Source organism: Thamnophis sirtalis, unplaced genomic scaffold (genome assembly GCF_051295495.1).
Source record: "Thamnophis sirtalis isolate CommonGarterSnake01/CBP01778 unplaced genomic scaffold, rThaSir2_p1.2 scaffold_2, whole genome shotgun sequence".
In the NCBI taxonomy this organism is placed as follows: Eukaryota; Metazoa; Chordata; class Lepidosauria; order Squamata; family Natricidae; genus Thamnophis; species Thamnophis sirtalis.
In genome coordinates, this window is record NW_028261382.1 from 102593131 (window position 1) to 102610451 (window position 17321).

Sequence of the window (17321 nt, forward strand, 5' to 3'; positions counted from 1 at the left end):
CATCTATTCCCGATTTTATAGACGGTTGCATAACCTTTGCAAAGTACAAAAATAAACAAGAGATTATCTCTGCAAAGTGCCTTTCTTATTCCACATGTAACTCTGTAAGCAAAGATTTGTTTTTATTTAGATGTCTAAATTGTGGCAGGTATGACACCTACCGTCAGATAGTGCAACAAAGAATCTTAAAACTTCCTTTAACTGATGTTTTAACTGATGATTTTTTTGTTTGCACTTCGATTAACGACTAAGTCTAATCTTCTCTAAGTCCTCCAGGTATGACTGTGCCTCTTTCTACTTTTGAAAAACATGGCCTCCTTTGAGCAGTTTTGAGCATCAGGATGGGAGATGCAAAATTTGGCCACCTGGACCGTTCACATCTATTCCTGATTTTCTAGATGGTTGTATAACCTTTGCAAAGTACAAAATTGAACAGAAGATTCTCTCTTCAAAGTTCAGTGACTTCTTATTTTTTGTTTGTATTTCAACTGGCCAAATGGACAAATGCTTCTAATCGTCTCTAAGTCCTCAGGTTACGACTGTGTCTGTTTCTACTTTTGAAAGACATGGCCTCCTTTGAGCAGATTTGAGCGTGAGAGCTTCTCCCCAAAAGCAATCTGTTGGACTGGAATCCAAAAATCAGGAGAGGCACCGAAGGTGTCTGAGGATCTGGTCAGACATGCCAGTAAAGTTTCTGAAAGAAAACTATCAGCAGGAGCAGCGGGTCAGATAAGGCTGTCAGAAGCTTCGAGTGACAGGTCAAGAATTCCTACAAAATATGGAACTTTTGCTCAAGACTTTACAATGGAAATTCCTGAAGCATTTGGAGACCTAGAACGGAACGATCTTCTCAGCCACAAAAACACTCATGGAAGATATTCATAAAGAAGGCCTTCCTGGATCAATCCTAGCTTTGATTTTGCACGATAGGTCAGAGTCATCCAATCCCTTGGTTCAGTCCAACTTCAGTCCAAGGATGTCCTGAGATATTAACCTCAGAGATACATAAATTAGAAATTTAACTAGGGAAGTGGATTTTGTCATATCCCAAAGGGGAAGTGAGAGGGTCAATCAAGGGTCCCAGATAATCTTTTATCAAGGAATAGACAACTTCTTTTAGAGAACCAGAGAAAAAGGAGATTCCACCAGGCCTGAAGGGAAAGCAGATGCAAAAAAAGAGCCATGATATATTCCAGGGTGGGATTACTCAGAAGAAGACTCAGGAAGGTTCTCCACTTAACTAAGGAAGTGGGTTTTGTCATATCCCAAAGGGGAAGTGAGAGGGTCACTTAGGGATCCCAAATAATCCTTCATCGAGGGATAAACAACTTCTTAGGGCTGTGAGTAAAGCCAGAGGACCGGGGAAGAAGGGAGATTTCCAGGCCCAGATGGAAAGCAGACCCCAAAAATGCACCAGGATCTATTCCAGGGTGGGATTACTCAGAATAAGCCTCAGGAAGATTCTCAGAATTAGACTCAGTCACCATCTAACAAATCTGCTCCTCTGAATTTCTTCTGGTGATTCTAGTAATCTTTTAACTAAGATTCTCCCAGTAATTAGGCCTCGGATATCAAGGTGAGTCAAAAAAGCTAAAAATGATGGGAAAGGGCTCGCAGATAGAGGGGGATATTCAGCCGGTTTGTACCAATTCACCCAAACCGGTAGTGGAAATCGCAGCTCGAAACGTTTTGGAAGCTAAAGTGCATGCGTGGAAGGACGGATTGGTAGAGAAAGTAAGTGAATACCACCTTCATGTCAGATCCTTCCTTGAACCTCAGCTAAGGCAGAATCCACCCCAAAATTCACTAGAAAAACAAAATGTGAGTCCATATGATCATCATTTAAGCTTTATAAAGTAAATTGTATACAATAAACATGTTTTGTTCTTCCTGTCGCTGCAGGATAAGAAACAATGGATTGAGACGAATGAAGGAGAGAAGCAATCTAGAACTAAGGAGAAAAAGCATTGTTAGAGACCCCGCACACTCACGTCACTGCATGTTTCTCTTGCTCCCCTCTGGGAGGAGATTTCAAAGTATTTCTAGAAGGACCACCAGATTCTGTAACTGCCTTGTTCCCTAGGCCACCTGTCTGGTAAATTAGTTTTTCTCACCGAGGACATTTATACATCCGGATTAGAACCTGTTGTTTCTCTGTGTCATATAATATATCTGGGTACATGCATATTTATTTATTCATCCATTCATTTGTCATATTCATATAGTGTATATTGGAGGGGGTGACACTTTGAGAGCTGCATGCCACGGAATTTCATTTTAATGTATCCTGATTAGTGTATATTTAAAGTGACAATAAAGCTATTCTAAAGTTCTAATCTAAAGAGTTCTTTAAAAAGTGGTTGCGTTGTAATTGTGAACATTTTTTTTAATGAGGAACCAAATGAGCCAACGGGAGAACCAAATGTTCACGGCTTATGCCTGAAGGCATATTAATAGGGACAATACGGACCGTACGATAATTTTGCACGGTGCGCAATGTTTGCCTTGCATAAGCAAAGAAAGGCACACACGTCTTTAAGCCCCGTTGTATTTGGAGATACACCAAGACGTTTTAGCCAAGGGTTATTAGCTCAACCACTCAACCGGAAGCATCAAAATATTAATAGGGAGAGGGCGGGGGGGGGGGAACAGTGTAGTGGGGGACATCATGGAATTTTAGTTGTTGCAGAAATCATACAATTCTGTGCGTCTCATCCTCATTTGGGGCACAACAAAAACCGTCAAAAATTGCTGTTCTAAGAAGTGCAAAGTTTGCCTTCAATCAACAGCCGAAGGTCCCATTTTAAGCTCCATTGAACTTGGTGGTAGAGAAAATCTGAGAATTTTGTGGGTGACAAGAGCCTTCTGTCCTGGACCCCGCAGAGGTGTGAGCAGTTTGTGGTTCTAATCTCTTGAGCAAAAAGATGTTTTCTTTGCATGGATTGTTGATATATGATTCAAGGCAACAGGAAGAACAAAACATGTTTATTGTATACAATTTACTTTATAAAGCTTAAATGATGATCATATGGACTCACATTTTGTTTTTCTAGTGAATTTTGGGGTGAATTCTGCCTTAGCTGAGGGTCAAGGAAGGATCTGACATGAAGGTGGTATTCACTTACTTTCTCTACCAATCCGTCCTTCCACGCATGCACTTTAGCTTCCAAAACGTTTCGTGCTGCGATTTCCACTACCGGTTTTGGGTGAATTGGTACAAACCGGCTGAATATCCCCCTCTATCTGCGAGCCCTTTCCCATCATTTTTAGCTTTTTTGACTCACCTTGATATCCGAGGCCGAATTACTGGGACAATCTCAGTTAAAAGATTACTAGAATCACCAGAAGAAATTCAGAGGAGCAGATTTGTTAGATGGTGACTGAGTCTAATTCTGAGAATCTTCCTGAGGCTTATTCTGAGTAATCCCACCCTGGAATAGATCCTGGTGCGTTTTTGGGGTCTGCTTTCCATCTGGGCCTGGAAGATCTCCCTTCGTCCCTGGTCCCCTGGCTTTTCTCAGAGCCCTAAGAAGTTGTTTATCCCTCGATGAAGGATTATTTGGGATCCCTAAGTGACCCTCTCACTTCCCCTTTGGGATATGACAAAACCCACTTCCTTAGTTAAGTGGAGAACCTTCCTGAGTCTTCTTCTGAGTAATCCCACCCTGGAATATATCATGGCTCTTTTTTTGCATCTGCTTTCCCTTCAGGCCTGGTGGAATCTTTTTCTCTGGTTCTCTAAAAGAAGTTGTCTATTCCTTGATGAAAGATTATCTGGGACCCTTGATTGACCCTCTCACTTCCACTTTGGGATATGACAAAACCCGCTTCCCTAGTTCAATTTCTAATTTATGTATCTCTGAGGTTAATATCTCAGGACATCCTTGGACTGAAGTTGGACTGAACCAAGGGATTGGATGACCCTGACCTGTCGTGTAAAATCAAAGCTGGGATTGATCCAGGAAGGCCTTCTTTACGAACATCTTCCATGAGTGTTTGTGTGGGTGAGAAGATCGTTCCGTTGTAGGTCTCCAAATGCTTCAGGAATTTCCATTTTAAAGTCTCGAGCGAAAGCTCCATATTTTGTAGGAATTCTTGACCTGTGACTCGAAGCTTCTGTCAGCTTTATTTGACCTGCTGCTCCTGCTGGTAGTTTTCTTTCAGAAACTTTACTGGCATGTCTGACCAGATCCTCAGACACCTTCGGTGCCTCTCCTGATTTTTGGATTCCAATCCAACAGATTGCTTTTGGGGAGAAGCTCTCACGCTCAAATCTGCTCAAAGAATGTTTATCAAAAGAAGAAAGAGACGCAGCCGTAACCTGAGGGCTTAAGAGACGATTAGAAGCATTTGTCCGTTTGGTTAGTTGAAATACAAACAAAAAATAAGGCTCTGAACTTTGCAGAGAGAATCTTTTGTTTAATTTTGTGCTTTGCAAAGGTTATACAACCATCTAGAAAATCAGGAATAGATGTGAACGGTCCAGGTGGCCAAATTTTGCATGCAGAACAGTCATATTTTTCCAGTTGTCGAGTTGCCCACATTTTTGATCTGATTTGCTCTTTGGTGGTTGGGGAAAGGATACCATCGCCGCTGCCCTACTCTTCTGCCCATGAGCCTCCTTGTTTTGGAAGAGCCGAGGTGGCGCAGTGGTTAGAGTGCTGTACTGCAGCCACTTCAGCTGACTGTTATCTGCAGTTCGGCGGTTCAAATCTCACCGGCTCAAGGTTGACTCAGCCTTCCATCCTTCCGAGGTGGGTAAAATGAGGACCCGGATTGTTGTTGGGGGCGATATGCTGACTCTGTAAACCGCTTAGAGAGGGCTGAAAGCCCTATGAAGCAGTATATAAGTCTAACTGCTATTGCTATTGCTATTTCTCTCTTAATCCTAGAAATCCAGTCTTGCAAGGACAACATCTCAAAAAGCATAATGAGTGCCTTCTCCCGTCCCGGGCTACACTTTGCAGGCTGCGGAAAAGATTGCAAGATGAAAACTAGGCTGTTCACCTGAATATCTTTTGGGGCAAAGGTCCCCTACTCCCCCCACCCCCCCCGGTGAACAGACCAGCACCAGTCAGTGGTCTGTTAGGAATCGGGCCATGGGAGTGAGGGTCACGACTTGCTGCTGGGATGGCATGCATTCTTATGGTATAAGGGAGACAAAGCACACGGTTACTTTAGAAGACATTATATAAGAGAGGCTCTGTTATTAAACTGGGAGAAGATTAAGAAATTACATTCCTTAAAAATTCCAGTGTGGATATGGTTTAGGTTTAGGTTTATTTCACTTTTATGGAAATATCAACCATTGAAGCCTTTTCATATTCAATAATATACAAAATGGAACAAATAGTCAGATATGCTGAACTATTAAATACAGAGGGTGAACTTAAATCCATTCAAGATTTGAAACACGAAGGAATCGAAATTAATTGGTATTCATACGTGCAAATACATTCTAAATACAATGAAGATCGAAAAATGGAGGGTTTTTATGACAAAATGACTGAATTAGATAAAATCTTAACAGGTATTGATGAAAAAGTAATTAAAAAACTTTATAGCTACCTATTAGAGGTGAAACTACAGGAAGAAGAAGTTAAAGAAACTATGTTAGCTTGGGGGAAAAATTTTGGGCATGGGATTGATTTAGAGAAATGGCAAAAACCGTGGACTCAGAACTATAAAATGACAATGTCTACTGCATATGAAGAGAATTTGTATAAGATGTTTTACAGGTGGCACTTATCCCCAACGAGAATAGCAAGAATGTCTAAGAACAAATTTGAAAAATGCTGGAAATGTCATCAGCTGCCGGGCTCATACTACCACATGTGATGGACTTGTACTGAAGCTAAAAGATATTGGGCTAAAATCCACATGTGGTTGGAGAAAATGATACATAAACACATAGACTTAAAACCAGAACTTTTTTTTATTGGGAATCATACCAGAAACATACAATGAAGACTTGAAATAGTTGATTGTAAATGTTTTAACAGCTGCTAGAATTGTATTTGCAAAAAAAATGGAAAAATGAGAAAATACCAACACAGGAGGAAACTATTTGGAAGATAATGGAATGTGCCGAAATGAGTAGACTTACATTTGAAATTAAAGAACAGGAGGATGACCAATTTTAAAGGTATGGGATTTGTTTTACCAATGGTTGGATAAAAAAAACCTGGAAATGAAATTGTTTATTAATGGACTACCAGAAAGTTATAGTCATTGTTATGAAAGGTATTTTTGCTATGAAATGGAGTGTTTGATCATATGATATACAAAGGATAATAATGTATTTAATGTACAAGAATGGGATGATTTGAATCCTATGTATAATTGTAAGCATTGACCATGTTATACTGGTAAGATTTTTATATGTTAAATGGACTAATGATGATGTAATGAAAAATTGATACATATATGAATTGAAATGTTCAATAACTACTTGGATTAGCAATGGGAAACTATTTCTGGAGTTGAATATGTTACACTATAAGTATTCTATACTCTATGGATGATTAATATTAGCGGCAACCTGAACATGTAATGCTCAATGATAATGATGTATTTAGTTATGTTTGATGGATAAACAGTGATCTCATTTTTAATTGTAAAAAGTGATGCACAAAAGTTTGTAACCAAACGACATGCTTGACGAAATTGAGGAAAGTTTTTTATATGTGTTTTTTTGTTTTTTTTGGTTTTAAAAATTTAAAAAAAATATTTTTAAAAAAGCATAATGAGTGCCTTCTCCCATCCCGGGCTATAATTTGCAGGCTGCAGAAAAGATTGCAAGATGAAAACTAGGCTGCTCACCTGAATATCTTTTGGGGCAAAGGTTCCCCCCCCCCCACCGGTGAACAGACCAGCACCAGTCAGTGGTCTGTTAGGAATTGGGCCATGGGAGTGAGTGAAACTTCATCTGCGCATATAGGTAATGCATGAAAACACACACTCCCAGTCCATGGAAAACAATTTTTGTTTTTTCCAACTCCAAAAATTGTTTTCCATGGAACCGTCCCCCAAAATTGGGGACCACTGTTTTAGGGATATTCAGCAGTCTTCCTGTTGCACAGGAAGACTGGGTAAGCAGCCGGGGCTCAGGACCACAGACAGTGGCTCTGACTGGAGCTGATATTTAGGAGAGTTGGTTTAATGTCAGGGTTCCAAGTAATGGCCTTTGTCCAAGTTCGTCTGGTGCACCAATTGCGGCCCTATTTGGACTGGGATGCGCTTCTAACGGTTACTCATGCCCTTGTCACCTTGAGGCTGGATTATTGTAATGCGCTCTATGTGGGGCTACCCTTGAAAAGCGTTCGGAGACTGCAGTTAGTTCAGAATGCGGCTGCGTGAGCGATATTGGGTGTACCAAGGTACACCCACGTTACACCTATCCTCCGTGAGCTGCACTGGCTACCAATTGGTCTCCGGACTCAATTCAAGGTGTTGGTTATTACCTTTAAAGCCCCTACATGGCTTAGGGCCAGGATACCTTCGAGACCGCCTGCTGACACATACCGCCCAGCGGCCAGTAAGATCCCACAGATTGGGCCTCCTTCAGATGCCGTTGGCCAAACAATGTCGGCTGTTGGGCCCTCGGAGGAGAGCCTTCTCGGTGGCTGCTCTGACTCTTTGGAACCAGCTCCCCCCGGAAATCCGGACCTCACCCACTCTCATGGCCTTCAGGAAAGCCGTAAAAACTTGGCTGTTCCGGCAGGCCTGGGGCTGTTGACCTCATTGTTGAGGTCCGGCCCCGATTAGAATGAATGTATGAGGGGTGTCTGTTGTTTTAAATTGTTTTGTCGTTATGTGTTTTTTATATTTCTTGTAAGCCTCCCGGAGTCCTTTGGGATTGGGCGGCATATAAAAACTCCAAATAAAATAAATAAATAAAATAAATAATAGATCCATAGCAAGAAAAACTCTGAGGTAAGTGGATTCCTGAAAGTGGAGATTTATTGGAAATATCATATTGGCACATATCCGGTAAAAACCGACTCTGAGGGTTCTTGTGGTTTATAACAGCAACAGTTTTTCATTTTTTCAAAACAGTCACATGGTCCAATCCCGGCTGAAAATGCAACCTTTCAACTGCATATAAAGAAAATCTACGTACACTGGGACCACAAGTGCCAACCGTAATGTATTCCAGGACTTCATCCGTCACCCGATTTGGTATTGACCAGAAGCAAAACTGGCTGCGCATGTGTGCACACACAAAAAATAGCACAGAAGGGGAAATCATCACAGCTGTGTTTATTCGGCACCCGAGGAGCCATTTTTGTAGCAATAGCAATAGCAATAGCAATAGCAATAGCAGTAGACTTATATACCGCTTCATAGGCCTTTCAGGCCTCTCTAAGCGGTTTACAGAGTCAGCATATCGCCCCCAACAACAATCCGGGTCCTCATTTTACCCACATTGGAAGGATGGAAGGCTGAGTCAACCCTGAGCCGGTGAGATTTGAACCGCTGACCTGCTGATCTAGCAGTAGCCTGCAGTGCTGCATTTAACCACTGCGCCACCTTGGCTCTTTTTCACCCACAAGATTGGCAAAGATGTTTAAGGACGATTCTGCTAAATGTTGGAAATGTTATCAGACACCAGGCTCATATTAGCATATGTGGTGGACATGTCCAAAAGACAAAAAATATTGGACAAAAGTACTTACAATAAAGCAACATATAGATTTAAAACGAGAATTATTTTTCTTGGGCATTTTACTGGAAAAATATAACCAAGGGAATAGATACTTAATTTTACATGCCTTCACCGCAGCTACAATTGTATTTGCACAACAGTGGAAAAGTGAAGAGATCCTACAGAGGAAATTGTCATTAAAAAAAATATTAGAATGTGCAGAAATTGATAGTTTAACCCTTAAAATTAAGAAAAAGAAACTGAATATTTTTCAACAGGGGACTTATTTTATCAATGGCTAGCCTATAAAAATAGGAGTTAGAATGATGGAAATATTAGAGAAGGGTAGGGCAGAGTGGATGGTCTCTTTTTTCCCCTCACCACCAAAGGGGAAACCAGGTAAGAGTGTTGCAGCAGATTGAGGTTTGTAATCTACTTACGAAAGACCAGGACTTGATACCACGAGGGTGAGAGAAACAGGTTTATTTGATGCATCGAGTTCAGCGTGTTCACACGCCAAAATCTGAACTGCCTGGGCTCTGCCCAGGATGCTACTTTTATGCCGAGTTCCACACTGTGCATTCTCAAGGCGTTTCCATACACGAGACAAGCATGACATTTCAAAAAGGGGAAGTTCACTTGGAATGTTACAGCCAAGTACATAGGAGAAATACAAAAAAGAGAAGTTCCTATAATGTCTTAAGTTGTCAGCAGTTTTTACCTCTGTTCTATCTCTCACCCACGCCTGGCTTCCTGTGCCCCTCCTTTACAGGGTCTTGCCACACTGTTCAGCCCTATTTTTAATACTTATGAGGAAGTTGGAGAGAAAGTTCACTCCAGCTAAAAGTCAACTTTGGAACTCCAGGGCACTAGAATGAAAAGCCAAGCTAATATGAATTTATAAGGTCCATTCTAGTAAGACGATTACCTCTCTCAGACCAATTAGATCGCACAGGTTGGGTCTCCTCCGGATTCCATCTGCCAGCCAATGTTGGTTGGCGACTCCCCGGGGGAGAGCCTTCTCTGTTGCAGCTCCGGCCCTCTGGAACGAGCTCCCTGTTGAGATCCGGATCCTTACTACCCTCCCGGCCTTCCGCAAAGCCACCAAGTCCTGGCTGCTCCAGCAGGCTGGGGGGGGGGGGGGGCTGAGAAGCATTTACCTCCACGGAAATTGTGAATGTTGGTTTTGTTTTTAATATGTTGTCTTTGTCTTGTTCCCTCCTTTCCCTTGTCTTTTGTGAGCCGCCCGGAGTCCTCCGGGAGTGGGCGGCATACAAGACAAATAAATAAATAAATAAATAAATAAATAAATAAATAAATAAATAAATAAATAAATAAGACCACCTAACCTGGCCAGCCACTGGTGGGTTTACCTGTGCACCCCCTCCTGCATCAAGAGCAGAAACAACTTTCTTCCAGGCAAACACTACTGCTCCGTGTGCAAAATTTGGGCACTTGGACAGTTGAAATCTCTTCCTGAATTTATAGACGGTTGCATAACCTGTGCAAAGTACAAACTTAAACAAGAGATTCCCTCTGCAAAGTTCAGTGCCTCCTTTATTTTTTGTTTGTACGTCAGTTAATCAAATGGGCAAACGCCCCAGATGTTTCTAACCCCCTGAGGGTGACTGTGTCTCTTACGTTTTTCAACAAACATGGCCTCCTTTGAGCAGATCCGAGCATCAGTGATTCTCCCCCAAACCAGTCTGTGGATTTGAGTCTTGAGTTCCAAAAGTCAAGATAGGGATAGAAGATAGACAGGAGATTGGTCAGACCGGGAAGAAAAGTTTCTGAAGGAAAACTATCTGGTGCAACAGTTGCGGCCTATCTGGACCGGGAGGCACTTCGAATGGTCACTCACGCCCTCGTCACCTCAAGACTGGATTACTGTAACGCGCTCTACATGGGGCTGCCCCTGAAGAGTGTTCGAAGACTGCAGTTGGTCCAGAATGCAGCCGCGCGAGCGATATGGGGTGTATCTAGATACGCCCATGTTACACCTATCCTCCGCGAGCTGCACTGGCTTCCTATTGGTCTCCGGACGCGCTTCAAGGTGCTAGTCGTTACTTTTAAAGCCCTACATGGTTTAGGACCTGGCTACCTGAGAGACCGCCTCCTGCCAGTTACCTCCCAATGATCAACAAGATCGCACATAAGTAGTTCAATATGGCATTTGAGCCTGCATATAATTGTGGCCGCAAGAATAACCTATGCACAATTTTGGAAATCCACTACCATACCGTCGGAAGATGCTATAATTAAAAAGATCTATGAATGTGCAGAAATGGACAGAATGACGGGTTGGCTGAGGGACAAAGGAGAAACGGAAATTATCTTAGCTGGAACCTATGGTATATGTGGGCGACAAGGAGAACAGCAGGGACTTAAAACGGGGAAAGTTAACATGGGTACTGTAATAGATCCCTGAACTTTGCAATGAGAAGATGTGGCTTAGAGACCTAACAATGAGGAAGGAAAGAAAAAGTTGGGCTGTGAATGACTGTCACCGTGGGGGAGGGGGAGGGGAGGGGGGTTTGTATGTTTAAAACGGTATTTGTATCTGTATGTTTTACGCTTAAAAAAAATGTATAACTAATGAATGCCGATACAAAAGGCTGTATATTTACTTTATATTGTTATGTATGATTTGTCTTTCTTATGTTGTTGTATTTTTCTTTCTGTTTTTTAAAGGTAATAATGTTTAATAAAAATTATATTTAAAAAACAAAAAAACAAAACAAGATCGCACAGGTTGGGCCTCCTCCGGGTGCCGTCAACCGGACAATGCTGGCTGGCGACCCCCCGGGGGAGGGCCTTCTCTGTTGCTGCGCCGGCCCGCCGGAACGATCTACCCGTAGAGATCCGGACCCTTCCCACTCTCCTGGCCTTCTGCAAAGCCGTTAAGACCTGGCTGTGCTTGCAGGCCTGGGGCTGTTGATTCATATCCAGCCCCGCTTAGATGGAATGGATGATGTGGAATTTTATATCTGTATTTTATTTTAAATTTTAAATGTTTTTGTTTTTGTCTTGCTGTGAGCCGCCCAGAGTCCCAATGGGAGTGGGCGGCATACAAATTTTATTAAACTCAAACTCAAACTCAAACCACCAGCAGGTGCATCAGGAGGAGATAACACCGACAGAGGCCTGGAGTCATAGCTCAACCATTCCTGCAAAGGAAAGATCCTTTTACTCGAGGCATCAAAACAGAAATCCCTGAAGCATTTGGAGATGTAGAGCGGAATGATCTTGAAACACTTGCTCATGAAAAGTTTTCATAATGAAGGCCTTCTGTCAGCTTCTGCTTTGCTGTTGCTTCAGCTGCCATTGAAACGGGGAGGGAGGGCATAGTATTTGGGTGGGGTTACTTATTGTGCTGGAGGAAGATTCTGGAGGTCTTTGGATGGACAGACTACGCATGCGTGGATGTTTCCCGCCTGGGTTAACGGCACCGACATTCCACCTTCGTGATGTCTTTTGAAGTTATCTCACACCTGACACTTGAAGGACTTATGATTGGACTAGGCCTATGATGCCAGGGGGTGTGGAATGGGCTATTCTATATATATCAACTGCTTTCGCGCCTAATTAACCAGACTTTGCTATGCAACCGCTCTTTAACCATTTTTAATTAGTAAAAGTACATTTGATTTTCCACAAATGGAGTCTCATGGTCTTCTTTCCTAATTATTAAATGGAGAGGTGCTGACACCTTCATGGAGCAATGCTAGCTTTTATTCTCCACTACAGGTCATGGTTCCCCAATCAATTCAGATCAATTTCAGGGACAGGTCAAGGGTATCCTCAGATATTACCACCAGAGATGCATAAACTGACCATTAGAAAGATAACTAGGGAAGTAGAACTGTTAACTTTCCGATTTGGGATTGGTGTTTCCTCCGACATGTTCCGTTTTCAAGTCTGGACCATGGAGGAAAACTCTCGAATGCGTGAAAGGAAGGTTCAGGTTTTGGGGGTGGAGGGGGGGGGAAACGCAAAATATGCACACAGCTGAATTGAATGCTGAGGTTTATTCGATTAACACACTACAGAACTAGCAGAAAGAAGTTGCAGAACAAGAGAAAAGGGAAAGATGGCGAGGGGTGTAAGAAAGCAGAAGGGGGACAATGGACCCTCTTGTGGTAAAGGCCGGAAGCATAAATCATCAAGGATGGTTCATGTTGGATGGAAAAATAATGAAAATAGGGTATTCGAAAAAGTAGATATTGCAATAATCTCTGCTGCAACACTCCACTTCTTGACCTGGTTCTGGAATAGGGCAGGTTTTAGCACATCCCTGGATATCGTAATGTCCTGGGAAGGAAACACAGACACAAAAGGATTATTTAAAATACCAAAGAAGAGATCTGCCACTGGTGCTGAACAAAATGGTAAACCCACTCCTAACAGATTCATGTCTTCCCTCCCAGTAGGAAGGCAAACCTCCTTCTTCCTCTATGGAATCATCCTCTTTCTTTTAACGACCCCATTATCCCTTGCGGGGTGGAGTCTGGGCAACTGAATGGGGCTGAGTGTTTACTGGCCAGATGCCCTTCCTGTTGCCAGTGTGGTGTTTTATTCAGCAGATTTTCTCAGTGTGCCCAGAGAGAGAAATATCTGCCTCTACCTAGGATCGATCTCACAGCCTCTTGATTGTGAGGCGAGAGCTCTACCTCTAGGCCACTGCACCACTCTTCCTCCTTGATGGAATACTCGGGAGTAAATGAATAAACAATATGTCCCTGGAGAAAAATCCTCTGCTTTGTCATGATTCAGGGCAATTCCTTCTCCCTTGGACATTACATGGCTAATGTGCCAAGTCCAAACTCGGTCAGTTCCAGAAGAAACCAGAAGCTCTCCCTGGCTTTCTCTCCCCCTTCCTCTAAATAAGGTTCCCCCCTACAATCTGAGCTACTTCTGGGCCAGAAGCCCCCCTTTCCTTCAGTCCTTCAACCGTCCTACAACAGGGGGAACCCAGACAGGGCATAGACAGGCCCTACGTGTGTCCACCAACTCTTAGAAGCATTTGGGAATCTGCCGTATTTTTCGGAGTATAAAACACACCGGAGTATAAGACGCATCAAGATTTTGAAGAGGCCCTGTTTTTCATGAAAACGGCCCATTGTTTTTTTTTTTAAAGGGCATGAATAGCCTTTAGGCTTGTTGAGTGTTCCTAGGGCGTGCCCCCCCCCAAAACAAGCAAAAAACGGCCCATTTTGTTTGTAAAAATGGCCTCACTTTTTGTCAATAAAGGTCATGCCAAGCCTTTAGGAGGCTTATAGAGTGCTCCTGGGGGCTGGTGGTGGGGGCGGCGGGGGGGGAATTGAGCAAAAAACAGCCCATTTGTCGCTCATTTCTGCCCTCCCCAGCCCCCCAGGAGTACTCTGGAAGTCTCCTAAAGGCTATGCACAGCCATTTTGGTGAAGAGGGAGGGGTTTCAGAAGGCAAAAAATGCTTTGCAGTGTATAAGACGCACCCAGATTTTCAGCCTCTTTTTTTGAGGGAAAAAGGTGCTTCTTATATTCCAAAAATACGGTAGTTTGGGTTCAGGAAGAAACGCTGTGAGAAAAGATAACTGTGCTTACCCATTATATTCCTATTATCATGCACTGTAAAGCACAGGTTCTCCCCTTCTGCACAATTCCCACTGGTATGACAAACAATTCGATTGCATTTGAGACACATCAGGGTGTATCCTGGATGAAAGAAACAAAAGAGAAACTTAGTTTGATATTTATTTTTCTCATCTTGCAATCTTATTATTTATAAATAACAGACCTTTTCGTAGTAAGGTGAGCTGTGAAAATTAGAAATAGGAAACTCTGAATTCTAGTCCCAATTTAGGCATGAAAGATAGCTGGGTGACTTTGGGCCAATCATCAGGAGACGGTGAGTTCTATCAGTGGTGAGGTTCAAATAACTATGTTTTTATTGAAAATTTTTGGGGAAAAAAAAGGCTTTTACAAATATTTACCTCCCCTCCCCCAACCTCCCCACCTGAACCCAACCCCCCCCACTTCTCCCCCCCCCCGGACTTCCCAGAACAAATACAGGGTATAAATCTTTAACAAAGATGTTCTAAAATAAACTTCAAAAAAGTTAGCATCATCTTTCATTTGAGCTTTAGCTCCTCTTTGCTAGGCTAACTCTAAACAGATTATATCATTCCTTGCTTCTTCAGTCATAAACTATCTGTAATTTCTTAGTCCTGTATTTATTTTGAGTATAGTCAATCCATCTTCTCCACTCTCATTGGAGTGGTCTTTGAGATATGCTGATATTTTAGCCATCTCTGCTAAGTTTGTAACTTTTAATGTCCATTCTTGAATAGTAGGCAGATCTTCCTTCTTCCAGTATTGCGCAACAGTCTTGCTGCCATTATTAAATGCAAAATCAAGTTAGTCTCTATAACAGTGCAATCAGTAGTTATACCTAACAGGAATAACTGAGGGGTAGATTCAAGTAACTTAACAACCGGTTCTCTGCCCTAATGATTTCTTCCAACAACCAGTTTACCAAACTGCTCCAAAAGTTAACAACCGGTTCCCCTGAAGTGGTGCGAACCGGCTGAATCCCACCACTGGTTCTAGTGTCAACTTAGGCATCAAAGCCAGCTGGGTGATGTCTCTCTGCCCAAACCTACCCCATAGGTTTGTTGTTGAGCCGAGATGGCGCAGTGGTTAGGGTACAGTACTGCAGGCCAGTTCAGCTGACTGCTATCTGCAGTTCAGCGGTTCTAATCTCACCGGCTCAGGGTTGACTCAGCCTTCCATCCTTCCGAGGTGGGTAAAATGAGGACCCGGATTGTTGTTGGGGGCAATATGCTGACTCTGTAAACCGCTTAGAGAGGGCTGAAAGCCCTATGAAGTGGTATATAAGTCTAACTGCTATTGCTATTGCTATTGCTCTAGGGAAATTAGGAGAAAGGAGCATTAGGGTCCTCTGCTTCCTTGGATCATTATAAAACTAAAAAAGCTGGGATAGAAATTTTTAAAACCTCTTTTGATACATGTCGTAAAATATAAGCAAATGGCTACCTCGGAAGCTGGTCTCTTTTTGGAAGCTAAGCAGGGTTGGGGCTGGTTAATTCTAGGATGGGAGACCCCTGGGGCTGGAGGCCAGAGTCAGCACTATCAGAAACCTCAGCTGTGACAAAACAGTCACAGGTTGGTGTTTGAGGAATGTTGAGGCTTGACTTGAAGGAGGCCTCATTCATCCCTTTTCGGCCGTTCAGTCAAAAATACCGCAAAGCTGTTAAGTCCTGGCTGCTCCAGCAGGCCGGGGGGCCTTCGATATATCCAGCCCCCCCGGAGATTGTGATTGTTGTATATTTTAATGTTGTTTGTGTATTATTCCCCCCTCCCTTGTTTTATTGTAAGCCGCCCGGAGTCCTTCGGGAGTGGGCGGCATACAAATCAATAAAACTATAAACTAAACTAAACTATAATGCCAAACAATAACAAAGCCAGAGAGAGGCAGATGGAGGGCTAAGAAAAGGAAATATTTTTCATCTCGCTCCCAGGAGTAATTCCATGGCAGAATCCACTACGAAAAGGAGCCTCTACTTTCAGAGGCAGTCTACCCCAGAATGCCAGCCTGGAACAGCCGCTGTCTCAACTATGAGCTTCTCTCCAAATGGAAACCTCCACTTCTCCCCTAAAGGCTCCCATTGAAGAGCCGAGGTGGCGCAGTGGTTAGAGTGCAGCACTGCAGGCTACTTCAGCTGACTGCTAGTTCAGCAGTTCGGCTGTTCAAATCTCACCGGCTCAGGGTTGACTCAGCCTTCCATCCTTCTGAGGTGGGTAAAATGAGGACCCGGATTGTTGTTGGGGGCGATATGCTGACTCTGTAAACCGCTTAGAGAGGGCTGAAAGCCCTATGAAGCGGTATATAAGTCTAACTGCTATTGCTATTGCTATGTTCCTTATCCAGAGCAGAAAAATGAGAAAATCCCACCAACAGAATGTCTCGAATACCCTACCTCCTTCTGCCCCCTTGTCTTTGGTTTGATTGTCACTCAAGATCAAAGCTGGGTGGCCCTACCTGAATCCAGGTACACGAATGTCACCACCACCAAGACCAGCAACAGAGTTTTCATCTTGAGATCCTCTCTTCAGCCTTTCAAAGTGTAGCCCAGGATAGAATCAGACACTTATTTATACCCCTTTGAGATGTTATAATTGGGATAATAGATCTCTAGGATTAAGAGAGAAGAACAGGGCAATTCAGGAGAAAAGGGAAAGCCAGAGGGGGTTGGCTTTTTCCCAATGACATCAAAATGGAAGCTGGATCAGGCCAGGTGAAGGACCAACCGGTTCCTGACTTCAAGGCAAACATTACCATTCCTTGTGCAAAGTCTGGGCACCTGGCACAGTTGGCATCTCTTCCAGAATTTATAGAAAGTTTCATAATGCATAACACAAAAGTAAGCCAAACATCTCTCTGTATAATTTCTTATTTTTTTAAATTTGCATTTCAATTAACCAAGTGGACAACTTCTCCGTGTCTTCTAACTGCTCAGATGGCCACTGTGGATCTGACTTACTGACTTCAACAAGTATGGCCTCCTCTGAGCAGGTCTCGACATGAGTGGTTGTCTTTCAAACTAGCCATGGTCTAAAGCAGTGGTCTCCAACCATTCTGGCTAGTGGCAGCGGCAGGGGGTGGTGGGGAGAGG

The 17321-nt window shown here is 43.0% G+C and overlaps 1 pseudogene; it reads right to left on the bottom strand.

Annotated features, from left to right (window-relative positions):
- Nucleotides 1–12809: 12809 nt before the first annotated feature.
- On the bottom strand, nucleotides 12810–16742 carry LOC148049057 (putative weak neurotoxin NNAM1 pseudogene; annotated as a pseudogene).
- Nucleotides 16743–17321: the final 579 nt, after the last annotated feature.